The sequence below is a fragment of the Dipteris shenzhenensis genome, chromosome 32, assembly GCF_047967505.1.
Source record: "Dipteris shenzhenensis isolate YYH24624 ecotype China chromosome 32, Dip_SZ_1.0, whole genome shotgun sequence".
Lineage (NCBI taxonomy): Eukaryota > Viridiplantae > Streptophyta > Polypodiopsida > Gleicheniales > Dipteridaceae > Dipteris > Dipteris shenzhenensis.
Genome location: NC_141627.1, coordinates 35,002,490 through 35,014,846, shown reverse-complemented (window position 1 = coordinate 35,014,846; position 12,357 = coordinate 35,002,490).

Sequence of the window (12,357 nt, the reverse complement as noted above, 5' to 3'; positions counted from 1 at the left end):
TTGAAGCAGAAGTTTGAGATGAAGGATTTGGGAGAGCTGCGTTACTTCTTGGGCAATGAGGTGATTAGATCCACAAGTGGGATATGGCTCTTGCAGAGGCAATATGGATTGGACATGTTGTCCAAATATGGGATGACAGGCTGTAAGCCTATTTTAGTTTCTTTGGAGCAGAATGTGAAGCTGAGCACAGATGCAAGTGAGCTTCTGGAAGACCCTTTTATGTACAGACACATAGTAGGAAGTTTGATTTATATGACTATTACCAAGCCAGATTTGAGCTATGCTGTTGGGTTGGTAAGTCAATTTATGCAGGCTCAAAGGAAACCGCATTTGGATGTGGCTAGACAGATACTGAGGTATGTGAAGTCCACATTGCACTCTCATTGCACTATGGACTATTTTATGAGGCTGGGGTTCAGATATAGTTGCATGGATACACTGATGCTGATTGGGTTGGTAGTATTTCTGATAGACGATCTACAAGTGGATATATGTTCTCTTTTGGGAGGGTTGCAGTCACTTGGAGCAGTAAGAAACATCCTACAATTGCCTTGTCGAGCACAGAGGCTGAGTATAGGGGTGTAGCAATGGTTGTATGTGAGGTAGCTTGGTTGCATAAGCTACTTTATGATATGCATCAGATGGGCTAGTTGTCATTTATTGTGACAACATGAGCAGTATACACTTGGCAAATATCCTAGTCTATCATGCTAGAACAAAGCACATTGAGGTGCATTATCACTATGTGCGGGAGAAGGTTCTAGTAGGTTTTATTGATCTAGTTTATGTCAACACAGAGAATCAAGTAGCTGACATATTCACAAAGGCATTGGGCACAAAGAAGCTATGCAAGTTCAGAGACCTACTTGGTGTGCAGGAATTGGCATTGAGCTCGAGGGGGAGTGTTGAGATATCAAGCTCCACTTGTGATATGCCAGGGTGACCGTTGTGCATTTATGTCATTGACTTGTTAGCTACAGATGCGGTTGGTACACCGCCCATGAATAATAGCCAGATGACAGCTATCTTTATGTACTCTAGTTAGTGGCTCAGTTAGTACGCCACCTTAGTTAGCTGAGTTTGGTTTGAGACCCACATATAGGGTTCACCTATTCTTTTGTACTTAGAGTTCTTTTGGATTTCACAACTAAGAAGAGAAAAACTATTTTCAGCCTCCACCTTTGTGTATATTCCCCCATTGTGTATGTGAAAAAGCTGCAAGTGAGACTCCTTACTTCTCTCCCACTCTCTTCACAATAACAGGCATATGCTAACAATAATTTCATGTTCTTGTTAGCATGTGCTGGCAAGAAATGTTTGTGCATGTTAGCACATGCCATTCTTGCCAGTGCCACCTATAGTTGCCAGCACCATGCTTGTTAGCACCTCCAATCCTTGTTAGTAGTTGTGATGCTTATTAGTAGTCTCATATACCACTTCCACTCCATTGCCATAAGCTACTTAGCTCCACTGCCATAAGCTACTTAGCACCTATAATTCTTGCCAGCATCGATTGTGGTTGCTAGCACATGCAATGCTTGTTAGCACCTTCCATCCTTGTTAGCACAAGTGCAATGCTTATTAGCACTCTCATCTACCAATGCCAGATGCTAGTTATCATGTGTTAGAATATGAAGCCAAGTTGAGTCCGTTTGGTGTGTTACAGTGTGTTCTAGTGTGAGTTCTAGTCTAGTGTGTCCTATGATGCCACGTGTCACATTGGGAGTTATCCCATATGCATTGGTGTTCATATGTGTGTGTGTGTGCTCTATATAAGAGCTATATTTGTCTATTGTCAAATAAATCAAGTATCAAGCTACAAGCTCTTTGGTCTACATGTGAGTACTCTCATTTTTGTTCATTGCTCGTCATTTCATTATGTCTCCTTTTGAGTATCACTTCCTCTCTCTACCATGTTCCTTCATGTGGTATCAGAGCCACCTCTCCTACCTTTTCTATTCCCTTCTCCTTCTTTTTGTTCTATCTAGAGGATGAGAGAAGCCTGCAAATGGAAGCTCCCCTCTCCTCTAATGTAGAGCCTCCCTTCCCTTAGCCTCGCCATGGTTCCTCACCATCAAGTACTCCGTGGTCCTCGTTTGTGAGTTCAACTCACTCCCACATCATTTCGTGGTTAGCCTGAGCATTGGTGGACATTCCTTGTCAGTTGGTCGGCAGAAACTTGTTTTGGAGCAATCTAGCGGCGGCTGTTTTTTGACCTTTTGAGGTCCGATTTCTACATTTTTTGAAATTTTGGCACTTCCCAAACATAAACGACCCTATCCCGCACCTTTTTGAGAAAAAAAATTGACTTTTTAATCCGTACAATTGTACAGACCTTTGCAGGCAGGTGCGTGATAGTGCCAAGAGTCCGTACAACTTGTTAGAAGGCGATTCCAAGCAATTTTAGGCTTTTTTGGCATTTTTTGCTCAAATTTGGACTCCCGTGTCCTCTAGCAATTATTTGGGCAGCTCCCTTAAGCACTTTTGCTCATTTTTTTGAGCCTCTTCTGCACATTTGGTGACTCTCCGCCGATTGGCACACTGAGAGTCATGATGTGATCTCCCTTAGTAGCTGCTCTTATGGCCTTCATTGACACATCATTCAGGGGCATTCTCGCTTGGTTCTTCATCGACATACCTCTTTGCATCAAGATGTGCACACTCTTGTGCGGTATCTACTTTGGGCTCATGGGGTCTCTGCCCTTTCTATGCATAAAATGAATGAAATATATATTTACTACTTTCTTGTTTGAGTCAAGGGTACTTTGCGCTAGGTTGTCCCCCAAAATGAATGCAAATAAATCATGTGTGTTGAGTCAAAGGTTCTCTGCCTTGGATAGTCCTCCTAAAAAGATGTATTTTCCTATTTTGTTTTGGTGTGTAGATCCATGTCTCTCATTAGCCCCTGGAGCAAGGAGGGGATGCACTATGGGAGCCATGTATTGGCTTTGATAGGTTTAGAGGGGGATGTGTTGTGGGAGCCATGTATTGGCTTTGATAGGTCTCGTTATCAGGCCTGGCTGAGTTCTAGGATGTTGGTGTATTCATAGACCTATGAGCTAGTCATGTAGCCATGCTATAACGTGAGCCTCTTAGCATATTGAGTCTCAAGCCATGAGAAACCTCTGAACATGCTCAGAGTTTAGCCAGTTTGATGACCATCATTGTCATGTTCTATTCTTGGTTCCATTCCAATAGTCTCTCACCTTAGACCTTGTCATGTTCTACCCTTGGTTCCATTCTAGTGGTCTCTCACCTTGCCTTCATGGGGGGCTGTTAGAATATGAAGCCAAGTTGAGTCAGTTTGGTGTGTTCTAGTGTGTTCTAGTGTGAGTTCTAGTCTAGTGTGTCCTATGATGCCATGTGTCACATTGGGAGTTATCCCATATGCATTGGTGTTCATATGTGTGTGTGTGGTCTATATAAGAGCTGTACTTGTCTATTGTCAAATAAATCAAGTATCAAGCTACAAGCTCTTTGGTCTACATGTGAGTAATGTCATTTTTGTTCATTGCTCGTCATTTCATTATGTCTCCTTTTGAGTATCACTTCCTCTTCCCTAGCCTACCCTCTCTCTACCATGTTCCTTCAGCATGTGCATGGCCTACTATTGTAGGTGCCTATTAGAACATGCAATAACATGCATGTGCTAATAACAATTTCATGTGCTAGAAAGAAATGCTTGTGGTTTGGGTTTTAGCACATATACTTATTACTAGCACCACCTGTAGTTGCTAGCACTTGCAATGCTTATTGGTACCTAAAATCCTTGTTAGCACTTGCAATGCTTATTGGCACTCTCATCTACCACCTCCATATGCTGGTTAGCACCTATACCTGCTAGCACCTCATGTGGTTGCTAGCACCTACAATGATTGTTAGCACCTATAATCCTTGTTAGCTCAAGTGCAATGCTTATAATTAGCACTCTCATCTACCACTACTAGATGCTAGTTACCACATGCAATGCCTGTTATTCCACCTACTGATTGTGCTAATTAGCACCTGCTATGCATGTTAGTGCCTTGAATTCATGTTAGCATCTACAATGCTTGTTGTTGCACCTACTAGCTATGTTAATTAACACCTACACTGCTTGTTAGCACTTGTACTTCCTGTTAGCACCTACACTACCTATCAACACTTGCAATGCTAGTTGGTCCATGCAATGCTTGTTAGTCAGCTCTTGCAATTGGTCAACACCTATTAGCACCTGTAATTCATGTTAGCATCTACAATGCTTGTTGTTGCACCTGCTAGCTATGTTAATTAACACATGCACTACTTGTTAGCACCTGCACCACCTGTTAGCAATTGCACTACCTACTAGCACTTGCAATGCTACTTGGTCCATATAATTCTTGTTAGTTAGCTCTCCTGTGGTTGTCATCAACACCTACAATTGCTAACAAGCAACTGCACATTCCTTTTGATGGTAGGTTGAGATCTTTCACCGATTTAGACAAAATAATCTAGAGTGTAGGATTCAATTGTGGTCATTTGACTATTTGAAGCCTCTATTTGTGCACAAGTTAAAGGACCGATACACCTGTTGCTGTGAATACTATGTGCATCTAGATGTCCTTTCTGAAAGATGCGCTGAATGCGCTGCACAATAAAAAGTTTGGCATCCATTTGAAATGTCAATGCAAATGCATTGTCTATACTAGTGATGACACAAGCAACGTATGTTCATCTACTCTACACACTTACAAAGGTGTTACTCATTTGTGAGAGTCATTGACTTGCCCAACACAAAATGATGCAACCTTTCATCGTAGGAAGTAATTAATGGGTGAATGTAAGGATTGTGGCATAAAGAAGTTGGCCTGCTACCCCTTGGAGACAATGAAGGGAAAACCATCAATGTGAAAGAATTTGAATATGTGGATACTGTAGACAAGCATGGAAATAAGAAGAAGAGGAAAGATCTGGTGAACAAAGACATGAAATGTTGGGAGTTTTTTCAGTTCTTAAAAAGAAAAATGAAGCCATTTATCAAATACAACTACACATTGCCCAATGGTAGGGGCTTCAATTCAAGGAATGTATTCTCAAATTCCTTGATGATGTGATTGTCTTAGTTGTAGAGTTTGCTGAAAATTATGCTTTCAAAGAGCAGAATGAGATTCAATCAATGCACTATCATTTGGTACATGTCTCGGTTTTTGTGCATATAACTTACTACCGTAAGACAAGAAAAGTTATTAAAATAGTTCACTTCTTCATTTTAGATGATAGCCAGCATTACACATTATTTGTTCAACATTGTTTCATGTTACACAAGATGTGGTTGAAAGAACACGGAGTTGCATTGAAACGGCATTGGGTTTGGTTTGATGGGGTTTCCTCCCAGGTCAAGTTTTGCAGACCATTCTATTTTGTTGCTAGGTATGTCAGAATGGCATGCATGGAAATGACTTGGAACTTCTTTGCAAGTGGGCATGGCAAAGGAGAGCACGATGAAGCAGGGGCTGTTATTAAAATAACTTTAACACATGAAAAACTAAAGAAATATGGTGCTATTTTAAAGTGTGTAAGCAATGTTGTTGCTTTCTTGCAAGCCAACTTATCTGAGGGAGATGTAGCCTCTTACGTATCCAAACAAAGGGAGCGTGCTCTTCTATTTTGGGAGATAAAGATAGGAGATGTGAACATGGAAAATAAGCGAAACTGTGAAGCTATTCCCAATTCACCTTCTTTACATGTTTTTCATGGTCATGACCCACAAGATCCATTAGGCTTGCTACAAAACATTTATCATGCTTTTGTGATGCATGCATGCATGGGCTTTGGAATAGATGTACCAACAAAGCACATGTGCAACCCTAGGGTTTTCACATGTTGGTACCTTTGCCAGATATACAGCCTACTACAGATGAGGAAGATGCACACATCTGCAACTTTTGAAGGCCATCATGACTTAAATGCACTACCAGAAAAAAACAATCTGATCACCCATGACTACCTTGATGATTGGGTAGATGCCATAGCGAGAGATTCTTATGTCATTAAAGGTATCTTCTACAAACAAATAGATCACTATTCCTTTAAACTTCTTATGACTCAACCAACAATCCACATAGTCTTGCTCCTTGTGCATTGCATCAAGATACCTATGGAGAGTCTCCCAAAACAAAGAAACATTTTCTCAATCACTCCACATACTATGAGGTCATATATAACAGCATGCCCTTTGATGTTGACATGTAACAATCTATTCTTTGAGGAATAGTTGCAATATGAAGTGTTTGGAATTTTTGCAATATGAAGTGTTTGGAAACATTAAAAAGGTAATCTTTGTTAACACATATGCTAACATGGGTATAGTAACATAATTATGCTATCAAGTTGCTAACTTCAATATCTTGCCATAAGTACACTAACATAAGTATGCTATTAAGTTTCTAACTTCAGTATCCTCACATAAGTATGCTAACCAGTATGCAAGACAAATTATCTGAGGGAGCTATAGCCTCTTATGCATCCAAACAAAGGGAGTGTGCTTGTGTATTTTGGGAGATAAAGGTATGAGATGTGAACCGGGAAAATAAGTGGAGCTGTGAAGCTATTTCCAATCCATGTTCTTTACATGTTTTTCATGGTCACAACTCACAAGATCCATTAGGCCTTGCTATATAAGTATGCTAACATAAGTAATTAATATGGCCACTGACTTGGGGTCCCCTTTAGGGCCAAGGGCCATATTGACTTGTCATTGGACATATGTGGCATGTCTATATGGCCCTTGCCCCTAAAGGGGACCCCTCAAGGGCCATATTGACATGAAAGGGAACCCCTCGATACAAAGTTGTATTTTGTATTTAATGCAAAGTTGTATTCTATATATTGAAAGGGAACCCCTTGACATCATTTAATAGTAGCTGCACTGATAAACATTTTGTCCCTTATTGTCCCTATAGTAGTGTGTATTGCTATAATCTTGGCCTACATCCCTTTTATGATGGTTCTTTTCTCATACTCTAAATGGCTACCATCTTTTTAGGACATACATATAGTGATTGGTTGTGCTATTGATACTTGTAGTTAGAGTTGCTAGTAGTGGCTGGTGCAATTGCCATAGTGCTACCGCTAGTGTAGTTGCTAGTGGTTAGTGTTGCTATAGTGCTACTATAGTGTTGTTGTTGCTAGTGCAGCTGCTAGTGGTTGGTGCTAATTCTAGTGTTGTTAGTATAGCTGCTAGTTGGTGCTGCTTCTAGTGTTGTTGTTAGTGCTATTGCTAGTGGATGCTGCTACTAGTGGTTAGGGATGCTGCTAATAGTTAGTGCAGTTACTAGTGGTTGGTGTAGTGCTACTATAGTGCTGCTAGTGGTTGGTGCAACTGTTATAGTGCTACTGCTAGTGGAGCTGCTAGTGGTTGGTATTGCTTCTAGTGTTATTGTTAGTGTAGCTGCTAGTGGTTGGTGTGCTGCTACTACTACTAGTGGTTAGTGCTCTTGCTACTCATGGTTAGGGGTGATGCTAACAGTTAATGATCTGGCTAGTGGTTGGTGCTGCTACTAGTGCTACTATATTGTATGCATTCCAAGGACATTGTATTAATTATAATAACATTACACTATAATAGCAACATTGCCTTGCTAAATAATAGCATTATGTTGAAATAGCTTGAATATAATATTGCCATGTACTAAGTGCCATGTACTAGCTGAAGTAAGAGTTGAAATAATAACACTTAAAACAAGTCTATTTTGCAACAGGAAAAGGAATCCAACCAGTCTGCAATCTCCAAATAGGCAACATAGGAGCAAGAAAGAATGAATTCTATTAAAGTGATTATTTATATACAAAAGAAGTTGGTATCCACTATATGTCTTTGCTTCCATCTTCATAACTCAGTCCAACAGCTATATTTGACCATATACTCCAAAATGTCAATGGATTCCATATTATACAATAGGTCGTGCTCAAATGGTGTTGTGTAGGATTTTCGATCCTCCATTTGATGCCAATAAATAGCCACGGTGTGACATCGTCCATCAAATAGTAGCACATTTCTTCAAGGCCTTTTATGGCAAAGCACAGAACATGGTAGCTATGTTTGCATGGCAAGTATACCAACATCATGGCATTCTCATGATCAAGGGACATCCCACAACCTATGCACCACCCTGCAACATTGGTTTGGCCCTTTACTACATAACAGGGATGAGGAGGGGCTGTACAACAAACTGTGCATGCCCCTTGCTCTTTAAGTAATGTAGAATTTGCATAGCCAGAGCATGTTGGCCACCCAACTCTGACAAATGCTCAGAGTGCAGGTCAACTACAGCCTGCAAACATGATACAACATGGACCAAGTCTTAGAATTATTGAATGGATATATGCAAATGCAACTCAACATGGACTAGTTTGGTATCTAAGCATGCTAGGGTCTTAGAGAGATGTTCAATTGTCAATTGCAGCTCAAACATCCTCTTTGTGTCTGTGGAGTCTAGCTGCAAGGATCGTAATTCATTCTCCTCTTCCTCCTTCTTTGCTCTAAGTTGCTTCACAACCGCACTTATAGTCTCCCAACTCTTCTTCCTAACCATTGCATTTGTTAATGAAGTGTTTGCCCTCTCCATTCCTTGTGCAACAGTTTTAAGTTCAGCATCCAAGTGATCAATCCACATGTGGGTGGCAAACAAGCATATGATCCTCGTTTCTCTTGCCATGCCTTATAAACTGTCTCCTTCGTATGGGGGATTCTTCAGGATGCCCCTTCTCCTCTATTCTAGGAATTCCATCTTGAAAGTGATATTCCTCATCATCATGGATTTTAGAACATCCTTCATTATTTCTCTTCCACTTAATGGTGTGGCTCTTAAAATAGCCACTTTTCTTTAATTCCTTTGATGTACTGCTTTGCAAAAACTACCCATGCAAAATCAACTAAACTGCACTACTCAATTGCAACCAAGATAAAGTATTTTTTGTACACTCTGTCAAAGGCCACTATGACCTCCATATTAGTAGGGTGTTGCTTTTTGTACACCTTGTTGTAGAAAAAAAGGAAATCCCTATATGCTTTAGGATGAACACTACTGCACTTAATTCTATATACAGATGAATCTCTGGGAGTTTTAAACACACCCAACCACTCCCTCTGTGATAGATCAACCTCCTTTAAGGTTTTTGGATCACCTCCCATCAAACTAAGGCCGTATTTAGCATGAAAATCCTCCTTCATAAGGCACATCTCCTTTGATTTATGGAGTCATACCATGAATGAAATCTCTAGGAATCGGATAGGAGTTCTATTCATTATGTGCACCACTATCTGCACTCCTTTAGTCTAGTATGTCAAAGCATATGCATCTCATCCATCATAGATCTAGCTATATCTCCAATCACTCTATTCTTTTTTTTTGCTATTGTATTTTGTTGTAGACTGTACCTACATGTAATCCATGTTTTTATGACTTGATCATACAAGTAATTATCAAACTCATAAGACATGTATTCATCTCCATTATTTGTGTGAACTCATTTATTTGTGTGAAGTCATTTAATGTAACAACCATCTTCTCGTATTGGCAAAACACCTTGAATGCATCACTCTTTGCCTTTAAAAAATATGCCCATGTCAGGCGGTTGTAATAATCTACAAAGGAAATATAATCCTAATGCACCACCCAGTGATGCATTATCTGTAGGTCCCCAAATATTAGAATTCACAATTTCCAAAGCATCCTTACACACTCTGCCCCTGTTTGGAAATGGCAAATGAGATTGCTTGGCATATTGACATGCTAGACACACATAGATGAAATCCAAATTACAAAAGATAGCCAATCCTCTCACAAGTTCTTTTGTTTTCATTTCTTTCAGCCTTCTATACTTGATATCACACTGCCTTTTATGCCATAATTCATCCTTCTATACTTGATATCACACTACCTTTTATGCCAAACATACCTTGCTGTAAACAAAGTTTAAATCCTACTTCAAATGTGAATAGTCCCCCTCTCTTATGACCTTTGGCAACCACTTCTCCAACCTTACTGTCACGTGCTATTGAAAGCATGTTTTCTCCCCACTTACCTTCACATATCCAACCAAAACCAGGATGGTAGATGTCCTCTCCCATGATCCTCTCTGCTTTCCTCAGGGTAAATGTGTGGGCCACACAATTTTTGTGAAGAAACATACACAACACCAAGAACATTACCTGCATCCATTACATGGAAGAAACATACACTCAATTGTTAGCTATTTAATTGTTAGCAACCTACCTGGTAGCAATATAAGTGTATGCTAACTTCAAACTATTAGTAAGAAAATTGTAGGCCAAATGTAAACTTACTAACAATTACTCACTAAAAGTTACTAATCCAACCATTTCTTATCCAAGTGTTAGTACCAGGCAACTATGATACTTGTGCACTAACCTACCAAGAATTGCAAACTAACTCTTCCACAAAGCATGCAAATTTATTATATCTCACTTCATAATCTTGGTCAGCCATTTGACCTAGAGATGCTATATTTTTAGTGATGGTAGGAGCATACAACACATCACCCACAGTGTTCTCTACACCATTTTGATCACCTAATGGAATGTTTCCAGTGTGAGTGATTCTATGCATTGTGTAATCACCCATAGCCACAAACTCATCACCCGGCATCTTACCTTTATGTGTGAACCATTCACCATAGTAGGTCATATGATTGGATGCACTTAAGTCAATAAACCAATCATTACTATGTGAGGGCTTTGGCATGCTACCCATGACAATCTCCATACTAAATAAATGTGCACCATGCCTATGCTCATACTCATACTCTCCTTGGTCAACATAATATCGGATTCTATGGTTGGAAATTTGTTTTGCATAATAGTCCCTCTTATAATGGCCATACTTGCCACAAAAATGACAATTTCTAGGTCCTTGTGCATGGCTGTCCCTTCCTCTACCATGGTTGGAGACACTTCCCTTGCTTCTATGCATATAACCACCACCTCTTGGAACATAATCATTTATATCCGCATGATATTCATGGGAATATGAGTCCCTGCCATGGCCTCTAGGAGGTCCACTCCTCCCTCTTAAATCACCTCTATCTCTTCTAAATAAATTATCTTTGCCACTAGTAGTGGAGCCTCTTAGCACAAGCTTCGTTTCTTCCGTGATGCATAGAGCAACCATATCTTCAAATTGGTCCTAGAACCTCTCACTAAGATAGATGTATCCAGTGATTTGTATTGTTTCCCTAGTCCATTCAATGTGATGGAAACTAGGTCATCATCCTCCACATTGTAATTGATGGTGGCCATGTCCTCCGTTATTTGCCTAATTTTTGCAACATAATTTGGAATACTTCTACTGCCTCTCCATATTCTAGATGGAGTCTTTTAGCTATATTTTCCTAGCTTGGGTGCTTGTACCATATATTTTTTGAATTATATCCCAAGCCTCTTTTAGAATGTTGGCCTTCTTAATATGTGGAATGACAGTTTCTAAAATACATATTGATATCCAATGCAACACCTTCCTAGACTTCTCAATCCTAGTCCTAAATGCCAACTTTTTCTCCTCTATTGGCTCATCATTTGGTAATTCAGAGCATTCATCATCTCCTGTAATCAAATACCATAGTCCTTTACCCATAAGAAAGTTCCATGTAGTAAGACCAAACACTATAATTATCTTTGGTGAGCTTCTCACCCACAATATGCATAATCTAATAACTTTCTCACGTCTTTTCAATTTACAGCAAGAACATAATCTACTCCAAATCCAACACTCACGTGTGTATGCACATATGAGATTTACCCTCTCTTTTAGGCATCCAAGGGCTCCAATTTTTGAGATAAATGGTAGCAATCATCACACTTCTAAATTATATGCCAAAATTCTTTTGGTCCACTAGTCCACCTCAACTCATGTGAGGGACAAGGCATCCATTCACCATAAGGTGATTTTTTTGTTGTTTTCAATTTATCCTCTCACTTCAAGTGAGGCATGGGCATCAACCATTTACTAACCATGCATTCCACATTTCTGGTTTCAAAGGCATTCAGTTGCCCAACTTTTGTGGTTCAGAAATTTACTATTATACTTGTAATTTCTACACCCAAGGAAAATCTTACCATCGTGCTAACCAAGGGATCTATCTCATCCTTGCAATAAAAAGTAAAAATAAATGAAAATTGAGAGATAAGGTTATCTTCTTTCATCAACTATTACACTACCTTAACTATTCAAAACCAATGGACCGATGTATCATTACATTGTGTTGCCCATTTAAGTTTCATATGTTCTCTGAGTCAAAGTACCTTCTCAGCTTGTGTAATGAATCACATGAATTCTTCTTCTAGAATCAACTTCTAAGCATGAACAAGTTGCTTCA